The sequence below is a fragment of the Eubalaena glacialis genome, chromosome 6 (assembly GCF_028564815.1).
Source record: "Eubalaena glacialis isolate mEubGla1 chromosome 6, mEubGla1.1.hap2.+ XY, whole genome shotgun sequence".
Lineage (NCBI taxonomy): Eukaryota > Metazoa > Chordata > Mammalia > Artiodactyla > Balaenidae > Eubalaena > Eubalaena glacialis.
This window is the reverse complement of record NC_083721.1, coordinates 9,288,985-9,308,928: the sequence shown is the minus strand read 5'-3', so window position 1 is coordinate 9,308,928 and position 19,944 is coordinate 9,288,985. Positions and strand designations below refer to the sequence as shown.

Sequence of the window (19,944 nt, the reverse complement as noted above, 5' to 3'; positions counted from 1 at the left end):
TGTATCAAGAGCCAGGCCTGGAGGACTAAACCATGGAGTGTTTATAAGGGAGACCTAGACAGGACCTGCCCCATCTGGCCCTGGGGGAAGTGTGGTGAGGAGAAGGGAACCAAGAGGCAGGAGGTCAAAACAACTGCCTTGGTCCATTCTTGCTGCTATAACAAAAATACCATAGATTGGGTGGCTTAGATGACAAACATTTAATGCTCACAGTTGTAGAGGCTGGGAAGTCTGAGATCAGAGTGCCAGCATAGTCTGTTTCTGGTGAGAGCTCTCCTCCTGGTTTGCATCCATCCATTTTCTCGTTGTGTCCTCACACAGCAGAGGGAGAGAGAGGAAGCTCTGGTCTCTTCCTCTTACAAGGGCACCAATCCCATTATGGGGGCTCCACTCTCAGGAGCTCATCTAAACCTAACCACTTCTCAAAGGCACAAAACCATCACGCTGGAGGGTAAGGTTTCAACGTATGAATTTGCAAAGGGGCACAAACACGCAGTCCAAACCTACAAGCCAACAGGTGTGCTATCGTTCAAGTGAGGATACCCAGGACAGGGAGTTCTGGCTTTACTACGTGTGTCAGGCTATGAAGGAGCCACCTTACAGGCTGCCCCATATTCCAATCCAGGGCCCAGACACACCCTAAAAATTCTGGCAGCACAGAAAGCGTGGTCATTCTGAAGGACGCCTTGAAGACCAACTGTCCTGGGCCACACGGATCCCTGGCCTGGGGTCAGCTAGAGTGTCAAGCTCAGGGGTCTGCAGACAGCAAAAGCCAGCAAGGGAGAAATAGCAGATGTGTCCCAAAGGTACTGCCTGGGCCCAAAGAACAGACTGCAAGTTCACCAGTTCCAGGCAGGAGAACCACCACAGAGGGCAGAACACTAAACACACAACGCCCCTCCCACCCAAAGCCATTTTAGGCAAAAGACCAAGAGAGACTATTGGAGCAAATTTCACTTTGGGCTATTGCCTAAAGGAGCTCTTTAAACTCAACCGTGGCCTTTTAAATTAGATTGGATGAGACGATATAAACTGGACGAGACTAAAAGCAAAATTTTACCCAATAACCCGTCAGGTGGGCTCACGGAGGATCAGGTCATGCAGCCAAAATGAAGGCATCACATTTTCTCGGCAGCGAAATTGATGCCCCTGCACAACAGCCAGGCCTGGCTGCACACGGAGGTACACGTCATCCTTCCAGCAGCCCTCGGACATCAGTGCTCTGCTTGCCCACATTTACAGATGAGGAAAGGAAGGCACAGGATGGACATAGACTTTCCAGGGCCACAGAACTAGTGAGTGGTGCACAGGACCCAAACCCAGGTCAAGGCTGGGGCCCAGTCTAGAGCCCATGCTTACAACCCATACCCCACACGGCCCCTGATCAGAGTACAGTTAAGCAAGAGGCCCACGTCATTAAAGCAAAAGGAAGATACCATACAAAGCTTTCATATCAAAGCATCAAGCAAAAGTGCTCTTCCAGCCAGCGAAGCTAAGTGACTTCAAAGTGCCTCGTGTCAGGTGACACAATCCGCCCTCAGAACTAAAAAACAAAAAACAAAAGCAAACAAAGAAACACAGCAGCAGCAATAATTAAAGGTGAGATGAGAACAGTTAAAGAGAAAAAGCAAGCTGGAACAGGTTTCCTGTGAGAGTTGTATTTTGAGGGAAGGAAAGGGAGAAGAATGATTTTTCTTTCCATGACTGGATCAAACTCTGAGGTCTGAGTAAAGAAATGACCTTGAGCCACAGCAGAGAATTATAAAAGACAATTTCCAGTAAGCATGCTAGCTCAAATTAATGATTTACTTTTTATTTTTAAACTCAATTCAGTAGAGATTTACATGCATTAGGTTACGGTGATTAACATTTGAAACTTGACCTTGAAATAATCTTTACATTGTAAATTCTTAATGATCAAAACAATGTTCTCAGTGATTAAAACATATTAGTAATTAATGATTAAAGGAGAATAATTGCAAATATACACTCCTAAAATCTCAAGGCTTTTAAACCATTTGTACAAATGACTGGACATTTTTTACATTTACAAAAAAAAAAAAACCTCCATCTGATTCTCATTTTCATCATCAATCCAACAACAACAAAAATGGTACTTCTCTGCCTCTTCTGTTGTCTTGCAAACTAGAAATGTACACAACTACCTTCGATCCCATCAAAGCCAAAGAAAGAAAATTGTCCCCTAATAATCTGTAACATTAAGAAATAATCCCAAGAACTTTCTTAAGTAAGGTTGATAAAAGGTCAGTGGTTTTGATGATCACTTGTCTTTAAAAAAAATCACTTTGTAACACAGTTTAATAACATATAGTCAGGACACCGTCTTCGAGCTCCACCTAACAACCACGAGTGATGCTCAAACTGGTAACAGGACAAGTGGAACTTACCTAGCCAACTGGACTTGCCTGAACAATTTTTCCTGAGTAATAAGGTTTCAAGAAATAATTATATCCCATTACAAAGAGAAAAAAATTCAACCAGGTATCGGTCCCGTGTATTTTAAGCAATCTTTCCCAGTGCTGCGGCTTTCCTTAACTTGGATGCTCTTCCCTGGAATAGGTTTCCTCCCGATAGAAGGAACCCGCAAATGTGTACAAGCCAGCGCTGATTGTGGCTTCCACTGGCCAAGGACCAGGACAAGGGCCTCTCAATGCATTGGCCTCCCAAGGGCTGATCACACCTAGCCAACTCTCTTGGAGAAGATGAAAAAGTATCCCCTACACTCTCCTTGTCTGTGAGGTCCCATCAGAAGTGACAATGTTTAATGGAAAAAAAAAAAAGAAAGAAAGAAAAGGCAATTTGCTGGGGCATTTGATTTATGTAATTTCCTGAGTTGCCAAACATTACTTTTAGTAATTTACTTTATGTTGATCACTAACATATTTTTTCAATATAAAGGAGCGATATTTGAAATGTTACCTATGTTAATTTTCTACTGCTGAATAACAAATTACAACAAACTTAGTGGCTTAAAGTAACACAAATGTATTATTTCACAGTTTCTGTAGTCCAAGATCCAGTACCCTTTAACAAGGTTCTTTGCTCAGGGTTTCTGCTATGGACTATGTTTGTGTCACCCCAAAATTCATATGTTGAAGCTCTAATCATCAATGTGATGGGACCTCTGGAAGGTAATTAAGATTAGATGAGGTCATGAGGGTGAGGCCCCCATGATAGGATTAGAGCCTTGTAAGAAAAGGAAGAGACCAGATTACATAGCAAGAAGGCAGTCACGTGCAAACCAGGAAGAGGGTCTTCACCACACACAGAATCCACCAGCACACTGATCTTGGACTTCCAAGATCTCGAACAGTGAGAAATAAATGTTTGTTGTTTAAGCTACCCAGTCTATGGTATTTTTGTTATAGCAGCCTGAGCTGAACAAGACAGTCTCACAAGTCTGAAATCAACTTGTTAGCCAGGTGCATCCACATGTGGAGGTTCAATGAGGGAAAGATCCACTTCTAAGCAGCCTCGGGTTGTCGGCAGAATGCACTGCCTTAGAGCTATAGGACTGAGGTCCTCATTTTCTTGCTAGCTGCCAACTGGGGACCACTCTCAGCTACTTGAGGCTATACTCTAGCCCTTGCCACACGGCCTCCTCCACAGGTCCCCTCACACTTCAAATCTACCTCTTCAAGAAGGACTTGGTCCCTTTTGAGGGCTTGCCTGATTAAGTCAGGCCCACTCAAGATAATCTCTTTGGATTAACTCAAAGATAACTGATTTGGAGTCTTAATTATATATTGCAAAATCCCTTCACTTTTATCATATAGCATAACCTAGTCATGGTATTCATAGTCCTGTCCACACTTAAGAAGGAAGGGGGATTATACAGAGTATGTACACCAGGCAGCAGGAATATGGGGCCATCTCACAATTCTATTCGTTTGGTTTTTCTGGAGAACCCTGACTAATACACCTGTTCATTCTGTGAGTTACAATTCGGGCTCGACAGTATGTCTCTCCAAATTCAATCTGTCCTTTATATTACCCACGTTCATGCAAGGGGCAAAAACGGTAACCCCTTGAGGGTTTTTTTAATGGTCATGACATCCTAAAGAGCCCTGGCAGAGCTATATTCCACATAACCTTGAGACTGTACTTGGTTTGTTTTAAACAGAATCCAGTGACTGTCTAGTCCCTCTGATGATACCTTTCTGCAGGCACAATATGTCTTAACCCAATGACAGAGAGAGTGGAAGAAAATTTAAAAAACAAGGAATGCTCCTATTGCAGAGGATACAATAATAGCTATCAGATAGATATTTTTAGCTGCAAATAACTGAAAACCTAACCAAAAGGGGCTTAAACAATAACAAAGACATGTTACTTCACATAACAAGAGACCTGGAGACAGGAGGTCTCCATACTCATAAGGAGTGTGTATTCTTTCCTTCACATAACAAGGAAGGAGACAGGAGGTCTCCACACTCATAAGGAGTGTGTATTCTTTCCTTCTTTATACTCTGCCATCCTCAGGGTGTTGACTTGGGATGACTCCCTTCATAGTCCCAAGGAGGCTGCATAGATCCAGGCATCATGCAGAGATGACAACATCTAGAAGCACAAAGGGGCTATTCCTTCTCACTTGCCTCTTTCAACATTTTAGAATGGAGGCTGAGGAGATCTACATTCTGCTGTAAAATACAGTGAAAAACACCAATACTTCACAACGTCTTTCAAAGAAAAGAAGAGGAAACACTTCCAAACTCATTCCACAAGGTCAGTATCACTCTGATACCAAAATCAGACAAAGATATTACAAGATAAGAAAACTATAGACCAATATCCCATAGGAATACAGATACAAAAATCCTCAACAAAACATTAGCAACATAGAAAAAGGATTATGCTCCATGACAAAGTGGGATTTATCCCAGGAATGTAAGATTAGTTGATATGAAAGTCAATCAATGTAATACACCTTATTAAGAGAATAATGGACAAAAACCATGTGATTAGACATGGAAAAGGCATTTGGCAAACCCCAATACCCTTTCATGATAAAAACACTCAATAAAGTAGCAATAGAAGGGAACTTTCTCAACCTGATAAAGGGTATCTCAAAACCCCATAGTTAACATCATGCTTAATGGTAAAAGACTGAAAACTTTGCCACTAATATCAGGAACAAGACAAGAAGGCCCCTCTCACCACTTCTATTCAATATTGTACTGGAGGTTCTAGCCAGGGCAATTAGACAAGAAAAATAAATAAAAGGCATCCACATTAGAAAGAAGTAAAACTTTCTCTCTTTGCAGATCACATATATAGAAAATCTTAAGAAATCCACAAAATAAACTATTAGAGTTAATAAAGAGTTCAGCAAGGCTGTAGGATACAAGATCAATATACAAAAATCAACTGTATTTCTATACAGGGCAATGAACAATCCAAAAATGAAAATAAGAAAACAATTCCATTTACAATAACATCAAAAAGAACAAAATAGGTAGGAGTAAATTTAACAAAAGAAGTGCAAGACATATATAATGGAAACTACAAAGCATCCTTGGAAGAAATTTTTAAAGATCTAAGCAAGTGGAAAGATATTTCATGTTCATGGATTGGGAGACTTAATATAGTCAAGGTAGCCATGATAGTCAGTTTTATGTGTCAGCTTGACAAGGCTATAGTCCCCAGTTATTCAATCAAACACTAATCAAGGTATTGCTATGAAGGTATTTTGTAGATGTGGTTATCCTCTATAAACAGCTGACTTTCAGTAATCGAGATTATCTTAAATAATTCGGGCGGGCCTGATTCAATTAGTTGAAAGTTGTAAGCATAGAACTGAGGTTTCCAAGTAGAAGATATTCCACCTGTGGACTTCAATTTCTCCTCATGTCCCAGAGTGCCAGCCTGCTCTTTAGACACCCTGCCTTGCAGACTTCAGACTTGCCTAGCAGGCCCCACAACTGCAGGAGCCAATTTACTGCTGTGTGTGTGTGAGTACGTGTGCGCCTCCTACCAGTTCTGTTTGACTGATAGAACCCTAACTGATATAATGTTACAGTCCTCAAATTATCTACAGATTCGACACAATCCCTCTCAAAATCCTTGCTGGCTTTTTTGCAGGAACTGACAAATTGATCCTAAAAATCATATGGAAATTCAAGAGACTCAGAATATCCAAAAAAAATAAAATCTTAAAAGGAAAAACAAATTTGGAAGGCTCACATTTTCCAATTTCAAAATGTACTACAAAGGTACAGTAATCAAGATAGTATGATATTGGCATAAGCATAGACATCTAGATCAATGGAAAAGAATTGAGAGTCCAGAAGTAGACCCGTACACTTACGAGCAATTGACTTCCAGCAGAGTACCATGACAATTCAATGGGGAAATTATAGTCTTTTCAACAAATGGTGCTGAGACAATTAGATATTCATACACAGAAGAATGAAGTTGGGGGACTTCGCTGGCGGTCCAGTGGTTAAGACTCCACGCTTCCACTGCAGGGGGCACAGGTTCGATCCCTGGTCCGGGAACTAAGATATCGCATGCTGCGTGGCACGGCAATATAAACAAATAAATAAATAGAATGAAGTTGGACCTTTGCTTCACACCATATACAATAATTAGTTCAAAATGAATCAAAGACCTAAATGTAAGAGCTAAAACTATAAAACTCTTAGAAGAAAACAGGTGTAAATTTTTGTGACTTTCAATTAGACAATGGTTTCTTGGATATGAGACCAAAAGCACAAGCAATTAAAGAAAAAAAATAGATTGGACTTCATCAAAATCAAAAACTTTTGTGTTCCAAAAGACACTATCAGGAAAGTGAAAAGATACCCCACAGAATGGGAGAAGATATTTGCAAATCATATGTCTGCTGAGGGTCTAGTATACAGAATATATAAAGAAGTCTTACAACTCAACAATAAAAAGCAAATAATCCAATTTAAAAATGGGCAAATGACTTGAACAGACATTTCTCCAAAGAAGATACACAATGGTCAATAAGAAACATGAAAATCTGCTCAACATCATAGGCACCAAGGAAATGCTAACAAAAAGCACAATTAGATACTATTTCATATTCACTAGGACAGCTATAATCAAAAAGATAGACAGAACAAGTGTTGGTGAGGATGCAGAGAAACTGCAACCCTCATACATCGCTGGTGGGAATTAAAATGACGCAGCCGCTTTTGAAAACAGTTTGGCAATTCTTCAAAATTCCACTTCTACATATATACCCAAGAGAACTGAAAACACATGTTCACATAAAACCTCGTATAGAAATGTTCATAGTAGCAATGTTCGAATAGCCCAAAAATGAAAATAACCCAAATGTCCAACTGATGAATGAATAAACAAAATATGGTATATCCTTATAATGGAATATTCTTCCACATAAAAATTAATGAAGTACTGATATATGCTAAAACATGGATGAACTTTGAAAACATTATGCTAAATAAAAGAAGCCACTCACAAAAGGCCACCTGTTATATGATTCCTATTACATGAAATGTCCAGAATAGGCAAATCCATAGAAACAGAGTAGATTAGTGGTTACCAGGGGCTGAAGGGAGGGGAAGTGGGGAGTGACTGCTAATAGACCAGGTGTTTCTTTTGAGGGTGATGAAAATGTTCTGGGATTACATAGTAGTGATAGTTACACAGCTTTGTGAATATACTAAAAACGACTGAATTGGATAGTTTTAAAAGGTGAATTTTATACATAAATTGTATCTCAATTTTTAAAAGGACAGTGAGAATTTGAAGTTCCTAAGAGTGTTCCCCAAAGGATGTGAAGAGAAAGAGGAAGGGAAAGGAGGAGGAGGGGGGTGACATGATGAGAAGCACGGGTTTCTCTGGGGGTGGGGTGCAGTGGGTGAGAAAAGTTTGTTTTGCAGGAGAACTTATGGAAAGGAATCGGGAATCAAAGACAGAGGTCCAGGAGAAATCAGGAAGGGGCCTCAGGGAAGGAAGGAGGAGTGGAGGGGTTTAAGAGGAACTAAGAAGGGAGAGCAAGGCACTCCACAGAAAGGAGAGGAACCTGGGGAGGGATTTGGTGCCCAAGAGACTCAGATTGGACAGAAAAACATGTTTGAGGAAGAGAGTTCTTCTGGGCAAAAGAATGAGAGAAACAGAATTTTCTTAGGAGCCACCATGAAGTATATTCGTGGATCCATTTAAGATTCTTCCAAAAACTCTAGTAAGACGGAAACTCCTATTGGGATTGTGCTTCCTTAAACAGCACATCTCAGGCCACAGATGTGAAAACAAAACTTGTCAGGGATATATTATATCTAAACTATTACGAGTCCAAATTGATGGAATTTTACTGCAAAAATCATTTAGAAACAGATTCTTTACTCACTGCTCTTCTGAAAGGTGAGCAAATCAATCTCACTTCCTAGATGTGTCAGATGGGCAAAATTACACAACAAGAAATACAGACGAACTGACTCCCTGACAGGCCTGAATGGAAATTCAATCCACTGCTTCTCCATCCTAAATTCACTGTGCTTCAATCCACTATTTCTTTAAAGTTGCTCAGTACAATGTTGGACACGATTCCTCAAAGTCTCAAAGCCCTGCACATTCAACATCAATTTAAAAAAGATGTAAGACATTGGCCTTTTTCTTTTTCTGTATTCAAAATATAGAATTTATGCTCCTGTAATCAGAGGATGTAAAAAACTGTGATGCTGTTTTGTAGTCATGGCATCAATCATGAGAATTCACAATTTTGTGTGCGAGGATTTCTCATATTTGATAAATGACTTCATTATTGTGTACTACTGGTTATTTGCTTTTCAGATACATTACAATTGTTGGAAACATCCATTAGCCAGTATTTATCCACATTTTAGGGATTGATTAAAGTGAATCAGTGTTTGGGGAACATAGAGGAACCACCTGTGCTCTGAAGACAATGAAGACATCCAGTAGATCCTTTGGGACGAGAACAAGAATCTGGGGCCACCTATTACTGTCATTTGTTTTCTGCAGGTTTACCAGTAAGCTCTTCACTTTTACCTGAAAGTAGCTCAGAAAGCAAAAAAAGTCAAGGGGAGAGTACAGACGCAATCTAATGTTATAATACAAGATCACCACTTAGATTGTGTCTCTAGTTCATCTTTGCTTTTGGTTTCCATCTTAATTTTTTAATTGGGGTCAGCAAACTTTTTCTATTTATTCATAGTAAATATTTCAGCTTTGCAGGCCTGAGGGTCTTTGTTGCAACAATTCAATCAGCCTTTGTAAGAACAAAGCAGCCACAGACATTGTGTAAATGGATGGGTTTAGCTGTGTTCTCATAAAACATTTATCAAAAAATGAGCATCAGGCCAGATTTGGTCCATGGGCCATATTTTGTCAACCACTGGTTTACACTCTACTAGAATCAAAAGTCATGATTTATGCTTTACAATTGATATAACTGTTGTGAATGATTATATTTCATATTTCTCCTACTTCAGGCAAATCGTGTATTTTTTTTCTCTTTGCACATTGCCAAATCACATGGCAATGTTATGTCACAGATTTGGAGGTGCCACATTTTAATGGGAAGGGAACGTGGTGATATGGAGACAGATACACATCACTCCAAGTCTTCCCAACTCTATACTACGGCCTTTCTCCATCCCTCCTAGCTGCAGACACACAGTTGAGCTCCCAAGAATACAAGATGATTGGGAAGAGTAGAACAACTCTTGGGTAGAAGCTGCGAAGCGATTATAAAAACCCTCTGCTTCTCTCCCACAGTCCTTAACTTCCTTCCCTCTTCTCCTTTTGGAGTAGGATTTTGCGTGGTAAGATTTGATGAGGCGTGTTCTGAAATTAGGTGTGCTTTTCATTGGGAGCCAAGGCAGGGCCCCAGGGGTGTGAAGTGGAACACTGGCTTCCGCCGTGTGACAGCAGGTCACAGGTCCCTCCCTGTCTGCAATGCCCTTTGGTGTGCGCTCACCCCGCCTCCACCTGATTATAGATGCTGGAGAGGCTGCTTGTTTCCTTGAAGTCTTCTTATCCTAATTCTAACACGTTCTCTGTTTCTCCATGATCCACTCCGAAAATCTCACCTCAAAGGATCAGTCCAGCAGAGTGGGGCTTGCATTGCCCTGGCCACTCCCGTTCCAACCCGTGCAGCTCTAGACAGCCCCAGAACTCCTAGCGCCTGCTCTGCAAGCTTTCATATAAAAGCCCCCACCACCACCACCACCCCCCCGGCTTTGTCCTACTCTTTGATCTCTCTCCAGAAAATGTAGCTGTGACTCCCGTTTCCGCTGCTGTGTACCACCGGGGTGCTCTGGCTGGAGAAGCCCCTAATTTTTCAACAGGGAAACCACCTTGCATATTAAGTTCAACCTTCACATTATCCCAGGCAGCCCGAGGTGTGCACAAATAACTTGTTATTAATAAAAATGTAACAGCTCTGATATAAAATTATTCTTTCAATAATTTAGAGTGGATTTAATGTTACTCCTGAAATAATGTCATTTTTTTAAATCAAGAAATAATGATGCACTTTCCCAATTAAAAAAAAAAAAAAAGTTGGCTTAAAATGAAGGAGAGATAGTTAACTACTGTCCCACCACTCACAACCCAAAAGCCCATGATACAGTTGACAGTTGTGGGAACTACAATTTATACTGCTCATGAGGTGTGGTTTTATAGTTTCTGTTGTTCTCTTTTGAATTTCACTCAGGGATATATTTTCAGTAAGAAAGACATCAAGGACAAGCAAAGAATGTGTCGGCAGCCTCTGCATCACCACGGAACAGAATGCTACCACGCCCCTCCTCAGAGCAAGTCAGCGTGCTAGAGAAATCTGCAAGCTGGCTATATTCATTATTCTTTACTTTTTTCCAATACGATTATTTCAAATTTATTTTCAGGCATGTATCACCAAAAAAAAAATCAGACAGCTTGAATACGACTGTGTCCCTTATAAGCAGGGGAAGCCACCTACAGATCAAGGCCATCACGTGATCTCTCCCTACTAATAGCATTCAAATATCTGTGAATTCCATTTATCATGATTTTTAACAAAATGGTCTTTATTTAAACGTATTTATTGTAGCACGTGCCTACTGAATTATCTGAGGAATACAGAAGGAGAACAAAATCAATACTCATTTTTTTTAAATCTGTACCATAAAATACATTTTTTAAATAATTTTCAATAATCACATTAACAATTTTTTGCCTGCAAAGTGAATAGTTTTTGAGATCGTCACATGGCTGCTTTATTGAACATGTGGATAAATGTATTTATAAAAGTCACCCAAAAAAGCACAGTGTCATCTGCCTTATTTCCCTGCAAGATTTTTTTGTATTTTCCAAAAATCTGAGTCCACTCATGGGATGTGTCGTTATATCAGATGTATATATATCTATACAGCCTGGATGTGAATGTCATCCATTATATGTATGGTGGGTTGAAGGGTGTTGAAAGGGATCAGAATATGCCACCCCAAAATACGCCACTTTGGCATAAGGACTCTTTTGCGCTGAAGGCAACTGAGACACAGCAGATGCAGGAGGAACTCTGCACTCCTCCTTTTTGCCTAAAATCAGGGCATAAACTTCCATTTGTAAAGGTGTCGTGTGTCCCCCCCACCCCCCCCACCCCCCACCCCCCGCAATACCAGGAAGAGGAGAACAACTCTTAATACCCAGAGATTCCTATCACTGGAGATTGCCAACTTGGTCTGCATAACAAACCTTACTAAATAGCCCTCATCTTCCATTAGTTTCCCCAAACATTCACCTTCCCACAATTTACCCTCCCCCCAGAAGTACAAACCCCTTTTCCTTTGTCTACTCTTTTCTCTACAGTATATCACCTTTTAAAAAAAATGACATATAAGCTCTGAAACCTAACTACATTTTGGAGTTTTCATTTCTTTTCTGTGTGGCCCTTATGTTAGGGAAAACACTGACTGAAACTGCCTGCCCTGGCCAGGCAAAGACAGCAACAATTTGCATGAGTTATTTTATGACAGGAGATCCTAGTGAGGAACACGGAACTAACAAGCCAACACGAACCGGAAGAATACGGGAAAGGTCAAAAGAAGAGAGGAGATGCCAGTCCATATGTCCTACCAAACTCCCAGAATCCTTCTCACTGGAATCCATCTTGGCTGAGTGGTTGCGTGTGCCACCAGAAAGGACCCTGAGTCAGAATGATTGGCCAGAGACAACCCAGAAACTAATCCCATCACCATAAAACCTGAGACTTCGAGCCACGTGGCAGAGCAATCCTCCTAGGTTCCCTTACCCTGCTGTTCTCCTCCTGGGCGCCCCTTCTCAATAAAGTCTCTTGCTTCGTCAGCACGTGTGTCTCCTCAGACAATTCGTTTCCGAGGGTTAGACAAGAGCCCATTCTCGGGCCCTGGAAGGGGTCCCCCTTCCTGCAACACTTACATGCATGCAAAGTAAATCTTTCTCCTGTTAGTCTGTCTATTGCCAGTTAATTTGCAAGCCTCAGACACTGAACCTAAGAGCGCAGAGGAAACGTTTTTCCCTCCTCTACTGTGTCCTCACCGCCCCCTCATAAGAAAGGTCCAAGTCCTAAGCGCCAGTACCTATGAATATGACCTTATTTGGGAATAGGGTTTTTATAGATGTAATTATGTGAAGAATCTCAAGATGAGATCACCCTAGATTAACCAGGTGTACCCTCAATCCAATGCCAAGTCCTTTTAATGGAAAAGAAACAGAAGCAGATACACAGAGAGACACAGGGAGGTGATGTTGGCCCTAGCGGCAGAGATTAAGGTGATGCTGCTACAAGCCAGGGAACCCCAACGATTGCCAGCAACCACAGGAGCAAGGAGAGAGACCTGGAACAGATTCTGCCCTAGAGCCTCCAGAAGGAACCAACTCTGCTGACACCTTGATTTCAGACTTCCAGCCTCCAGGACTCCTTCCTTCCTCCAGGACTTCCGACTTCCAGCCTCCAGGACTCCTTCCTTCCAGGACTTCAGACTTCCAGCCTCCAGGACTCCTTCCTTCCTCCAGGACTTCCGACTGCCAGCCTCCAATATTCTTTATTGAGAGAATAAAATTCTATTGTTTTTAAGCCACCAAGTTTGTGGTAATTTGTTACAGCAGCCGCGGGAAACTAAAACATATGTGTTGGGGCAAGAAAAAAAAAAAAGTGTTGCCACAGCGCAGATCATACTTGCTCTAGGTTTTAAGAGAGGGAAAGAACAGGACCTCATTATTGTTAGTCCAGGCCCTGGGAGGAGAGCAGATGTATTAGGGCCAAAAGAGCTTGTCTGCGGTTGGAGCATGCCCAGTGTGATACCGAATACCAGGTACCAAATACCTGGTAAAGTGAGTGCAAGATACCAGGTAAAGAACTAAGCCTTGTTCAAAACCAGTTAGCAGGAGACGGAACTCTCCAACAGAACCACCAAAGAAAGTACATATTTGATTAGATCTAGAGCAGGAGTCAGCAAACTTTTTCTGTAAAGGGCCAGATGGTAAATATTTTCAGCTTTGTGAGCCATCTGGTCTCTGTCACAACTACTCAACTCCACTGTTGTAAACTCTGCCATAGAGAATCGGTAAACAAAGAGATCCAGCTGTGTTACAATAAAACTTCTTTAACATACTCCTGGGTATATACCCAAAGAAAGTGAAAGGAGATGTTCAAACAGATACTTTCATATCCAAGTTCACAGCAGTGTTACGCACAAGAGCCAAGAGGTAGAAACATCCCAAGTGTTCATCAACTGATTAATAGATAAACAAAATATAGTATATACAGACAGCAGAATATTATTCAGCCATAAAAAAGAAGGAAATCCTGTCACATACTACGACATGGAGGAACCTTAAGGACACGATGCTGAGTGAAATAAGCCAGACACAAAAGGACAAATACTGCTTGATTCTACTTACATGAGGTATCTAAAGGAGTCGAACTCTTAGAAACAAAAGTAGCATGGTGGTTCCAGAGGCAGAGGGGAGAGGGTAAAGGGGAGGTGTTATTCAATGGATATAGAGTTTCAGGTCTGCAAGATGAAAACGTTCTAGAAATCTGTTGCATGACACTAAATACAGTTAACACTATTGACCGTACATTTTAAAATGGTTAAGATGGTAAATTTTATGTTATGTTTTTACCACAATAAAAACAAAGCAATGATGCAAGGCGAGTTAAGTTCTGAAGATCTAATGTGTAATACTGTGACCACAGCTAACAGTATTGTATGTGTTCTTCAAATTTGCTAAGAGGGTAGACCTTAAGTGTCCCCACCACTAAAAAAAAACAGGATAATTTTAATTTTAATTTTAAAAAAGATGGTAACTGGGCTTCCCTGGTGGCGCAGTGGTTGAGAATCTGCCTGCCAATGCGGGGGACACGGGTTCGAGCCCTGGTCTGGGAGGATCCCACATGCCGCGGAGCAACTGGGCCCGTGAGCCACAACTACTGAGCCTGCGCGTCTGGAGCCTGTGCTCCGCAACGGGAGATGTCGCGACAGTGAGAGGCCCGCGCACCGCGATGAAGAGTGGCCCCCACTTGCCACAACTAGAGAAAGCCCTCGCACAGAAACGAAGACCCAACATAGCCATAAATAAATAAAAATAAAAAAATTAAAAAATTTAAAAAAAAAAAGATGGTAACTACGTGAGGTGATGGATATATTAATTAGCTTGATTGTGGCGATTCTTTCATAATGTATATCAAATCATCAAGTTGTACACCTTAAACACATACAACGTTTAATTGTCAATTATACCTCAATTAAGCAGGGGGGAGCAATGAAGTACTGACACATGCTATAACAGATGAACCTCAAAAACATTATGCCGACTGAGATAAGCCAGACACAAAAAGACAAATGTTATATGATTCCACTTCTACGAAATATCTAGAATAGAAAATTACAGAGACATAAAGTAGATGAAAGGTTACCAGGTGCAGGGGGGGGCGGGAGGGAATGGGGACTTATTGTTTAATGGGTACGGAATTTCTGTTGGGGTGATCGAAAAAGTTTGGAAATAGATAATGGTGATGGTCACACAACATTGTACTCAATGTCACTGAATTATACACTTAAAAATGGTTAAACGGCAAATTTTATTATGTTACACCTATTTTACCACAATTTTTTAGAAGTTTGCATTTAGAAAAAAAATTTTTATTTACAAAAATAGGGGCTGGCTGACCCCTGATCCAGAGTTTTCTGTAAAATGTGTTCTTCAGTCTAACACTCTCCCAACTGTAATATGTGTTCTATAACATGTGTGTGTTATGAATCCAGAATTATCCCCGTGTCACAGATTCGAGGTGGGAAGCTCTGGGGTCCTCGTCATTGGTCTGTGCCATTTCCTCATAGGTACACACTTATACACATGTGGAACATGGAGAAAGGCAAATTTATGTTGGGTTGTGTGACCTTAAAAAGCCTCCAAACTATGTCATTTACACTCTGCTGTGTACCTAAGAGGGCCTGTCTGATACAGTATGAAGACTTACGGGTTGGGAGACCTGTCACCATTCACTTCCTGGCCCTCAGATGCATCATTTCTGCTCTCTGGGACTCAGTTTGATCAGACGATTCTCATTTGCTGGTTACATGATGTCCTGCACCAGAGAAGCACGTAGCCTCCAATGGAGCCCGCGTGAGAGGGCATCCCAGCATCCCAAGGATGGCCGCCACCATCCTTAGTCGTATTTTTATCCAGAAGAATAAACATCCTAGTAGAAGGAGACATGAAATGCGAAGCTTGAAGTCATAATTCTATGTACAAGAACCCGCAAACCGGTGCAGGTTTATTAGACGGCTAATAAAAATAAATCATGGTCATGTCTTTAAAATGACTTCTCATGTGTTGTGGTTACTTCTCGGCATACTGTAAATTAGCTGTGAAGGGCTACTTCCTGCCGGGATTTTTTTTGTCCCTCAAATATAAAGGGTTATAAGGCTAAAGAATGCAGACACGCATCATGTCTGCAGAAATCGTAAAAAAAGATCAAATGTAATATTTTCTTTCAACATAGACAACGGCTTTGAGATTTTCCATTCAGGCAGCCTTGAACACAGCCTCCAGCATTTGCCAATTACTCCTGACAAATACCATTTGGGCCTGAGTGATGTTGTAAGTGAAATAAAACAGTGGGAGGAAAAAAACCAGAGCATGATAAAAGGCATTTTTTTTTGGTCTGCTGAGAACTTACTGTAAGTTATACATTCACAGGGGAAGGCCTCGCTTCCTGCCAGTGACAGGCCCCATGTGATCGAGAGTTCTAAGGTGACTTTTGTTTGACAGTAATAGGAAGAGAAGACAAAACTCAGTTTTCATGTCCCTTAAAAGGGAGTCAGCTCTTTTTTTCCCCTCACAAAGAAAAATATGTCTATAAACAAAGGAAAGGACACCAGGCACTGCCCCACATCCCATTCTGCATAATATGAGCTAATGGGTGAGAACAATGCCGTGAAATCAACCTGGCCAGAATGCCCTGGGCTGCCAGCACCTCCGACTGGCTGGGATCTGAGCTTGGAGCATGTCAGAACCTGCAGGGAACCCAGGCCACAAGAAAGAAAAGGCACAGCCAGCACTCAGAGTGCCGCTGTCTGATCCTTCCCACGCCCCATCTCTCCCGAAATCTCCTCGGCTCCTGAGGTCCTTCTGTCCCAGAACCCATGGGTGGCCTCAGATAAGCAAAGACCAAATCCATCCCCAGCACCACCACTGCCTCATTCTTCAAGGCTCCAAGGAAACTCATCCCTCCACTCAACCTTAGTGCTGTAGGGAATCAGAAAGCAGCTCATGGAAATGGCCAGAAAGAAGCTGTAGGTGTATGAAGACTCCTTTATACTCCTAAGTTAACACCATGGCCCGGTCTGAAAGTCCCTGGACTCTTCCACTCGAGGCCCACCAGCCCCCATGCATTTGCAGTGGCTCAGTGAATTCAGAACCACACCGCTGCACGGGGATCTATTTTTTCCCCGTGAATGTGAACCTCAGAAATGGATGTTAGGGAGACTGGGGTTCCACGGCTGACTGCCCAGCAGCCGCAGCAAGGGGTGTGGGTAAGGAGCTGGGTGGCTTCCGTCGGGCCACCTCCCCTGGCACTTCCGAGGAATTTGGGAACAGCCGTCCCCCAAAGTCAAGGGGGCAAAACTATGATAATCTCCAAGGATCTGGCTTCATGGGTCCTCCCAGCAGAGCCCCAGGGCCCCGCGAACAGCGCCCTCATGTCAAGGATGGGCGTCCCCCAACTGCGCCAGATGGCTTGCTGATGGTCAGACCGACTGGTCCAGGAGACTGGGAATTCTCTACCACAGTGGCTTGGACCTCAGAGCCAGCCACACTTCGGCGGCACTGCTTCTCTAGCTCCCAGTAGGTTCCGGGCAGGGCCTGAGACTCTGCATTTCTCACAAGCTCCTGGTACTGTTGATTCTGTTGGTCTCCAGACCAGCTTTTAAGGAGCAGGGTTCTAGGGCAAACCACCCCAATAAAACATGCTGACAGTGCTTCGATAGCTTCCTGAGGGACATTTTCAGTGGCAGTGGCCTCCCCCATAGACTCCTGCCACTAGCAAACTATAAAAGAAAGATGATGAATTCTAACAGTTGCTCACTGCCAATATTTTGTTCCTACTGGTATGAGAAACACTGCCTTGTAAATACAGAGACAGAATATTTCCTTTTTCATACAATTTCGGCTGATGGCTGTGTCCATGTGCGCCATGGCTCCCAACCTGGGCTACGGTGTGGTCCCCTGGCCTGAATATTGAACCACAACAATCACAGAGAGCTCTTTATCCCAACGTGAATACTCTGAAGCAGGATCTGTTTCCCAAACAGCCAGCCACCGCCAGTAACGCAACTCCAAACAGAAAAACTGTCATCTGTAGTTTACTCCTCCAAATAAGGGGAAGAACTTCAATACCATGGTAAGGGCCTCATCCAGGTCTTGCTAGCACGCTCTAGATGAAATGCCCAAGAGAAAACAAACACCCACTCAAGACAAGGCTGGGATGTGTATAAATAGCAAGAGGGGTGGAAGGAGAAGAGAGTGAGAAGGGAGAAACCGTGATCAGAGCTCCCCTGATCTGCAAGTTGAATTCATCTTGATGGAAGGACAGATCACAGAGGCACTGGGAAAGTCCAGTGGACCAAAGAGATCGTTTCAAATGAGGCCCCCCCCCACCACACTGTGCAGTCACTAGGTGATGTGTGCTGGGTCACGTCACTGCCCCAGCCGTGTGGGATCTGGAGCCTGTCAGTCACCTGTAGACAGAGCAGTCCAAGGACACCCTGGTGTCGTTTTCACTCTACTTTGAAGCTCTGTCCTCAGATCAAACGCACGCCTCTAACAACAGACAGGCAGCCCTCCCGTTGGTTGGGGAGAAGTGGCTCCTTTCCAGCTCTCCACCAAATGGACCACTTTCTAATTCTAGAAGCATCTGGCAGAAGAGGAGTCATAAGAGTAGCCCCCTTTCTTTGTGTGGGTGGTCAGTTTAAACTCCAAAGCGACCCTTGCTCTTTTTGCCTGTAAGTCAGGACCTGTCTCCCTGCTCCCAGTGATGATAGAAATTAAAACCTGCTACCCGGTGTGAAAAATTAATTAAAACCTGCTACCTGGTGTGAAAAATTCTGGCCAGGTCCCTTCTCTGGCAGCTATCACCTTGAACTATTGTTTATCTGTCTGCGTTTCTCACCCAAGGAGATCCAATGGCCCACAAGAGAATATGAACTCTGCATTTTATCCCAGTAGCAACACATAGAGTTCTTTTTTGCCTTGTCTGGATCCTAACATCTGAAGAAAAAAAAAATGACACTCCCTGTTGCCTGATTTTGACGGTAGCCTCAAGGACCTCGTCAGCATCCTCAGCCCAGCGGTCTTCTTGCGCCATCCAGTGTTCAAAGATGGAAGTGTCTCAAGCTCACTGCAAAGTCCCACAGATTCAGAGATCCGTTTCATATTTTTCAGGCATCAACCATAACACTTGGGACACTTACAGGTATAGCTTGTTTTTAAGGGAGACTTGTGAAAAGAATTAAAAAGTACTGAGCCCCTGTTGTGGTCTGGCCACTCATATTTCACTGTCCTGGCTAAACTGAATGTTAAAGCATTGGTGCTTTGGATTAATCTGTACTCAGCATGGATTGGTACTATTTTAAAAATTATTTAGGCAGCATAAACTTGTTCAATGGTACAGCAACTGGCATTCTCTCTCCTGCCTCCCAAAACTATTGTAATTGTGGGCTTGAAAATCCAGAATGTTCCAGCTGGGAGAAGTTAAAGGAGCTTGTTCCTGTAGCCCAGAGACTCAGAAAGGAAACTCTGGTGAAGAGCAAAGTCACCTGGGAGCTTTAGGACCCCCAGGATATTGGCACACCCCAGACCAATTAAATCAGACCCTCGGGATGGGACCCCGGCCTCTGCAGTTTTTAAAGCTCTGCATGTGAGAAGGAGATGACATCAGCAAGGTGGAGGGCTAGGAGGTCCCAATGTTCATCTCCTCACAAGAATAAACAACTGCAAACCAACAAAAATAGCTCAGGGAAAGCTCTGGAATACAATGAAGAAGCATCAAAAATCCTGCAGAGCTCAAAAACCGAGGATGGCCATGTAAAAAAGTACAGGAAGCATTTTACCTGTGTTACCCCATCCTCAAGTCAAGAGCATCTGAGTGCCAGGGAGATCACCCCCAGAGGAATTCCACTTCCTGGAGAAAAGGAAAGCAGAAGCCCAGCGCCTCACCACTGTGTACGTCTGCAGCCTTTGCTACTGAGGTCTCCCCTAGTCTACACCAACGCTGATCCCAGCTGACAGAGCTGCCCGGAGTGCCCACAACCATGTCCCCTCCCTAGGGCTGGAGCTGTCACTGGCCTCAGAGGCCCCAGGCACTGCTGTGCCCCACTCTCTGGGATCAGGACCTCACAGCGCATCATCGTATACATGATGGGAGCCACGGCTGCCCAGAGC

General features: G+C 42.8%; 1 protein-coding gene across 5 annotated transcripts in view; it reads right to left on the bottom strand.

Annotated features, from left to right (window-relative positions):
* The window catches only part of SETD4 (SET domain containing 4), a 136,911-nt gene that overhangs the window by 79,493 nt on the left and 37,474 nt on the right, over window positions 1-19,944 (bottom strand). For 3 of the 5 annotated variants that reach the window (XR_009701237.1, XR_009701236.1, XR_009701238.1), the window contains exon 12: window positions 15,482-15,703. The exons of 1 other annotated variant lie outside the window; for it this stretch is intronic. The gene's annotated coding sequence lies outside the window, so the exon portion shown is untranslated. Of the gene's footprint in view, window positions 1-15,183; window positions 15,704-19,944 lie in introns of those variants that run through there. One more of the 5 variants, XM_061192871.1, reaches the window with a different exon arrangement.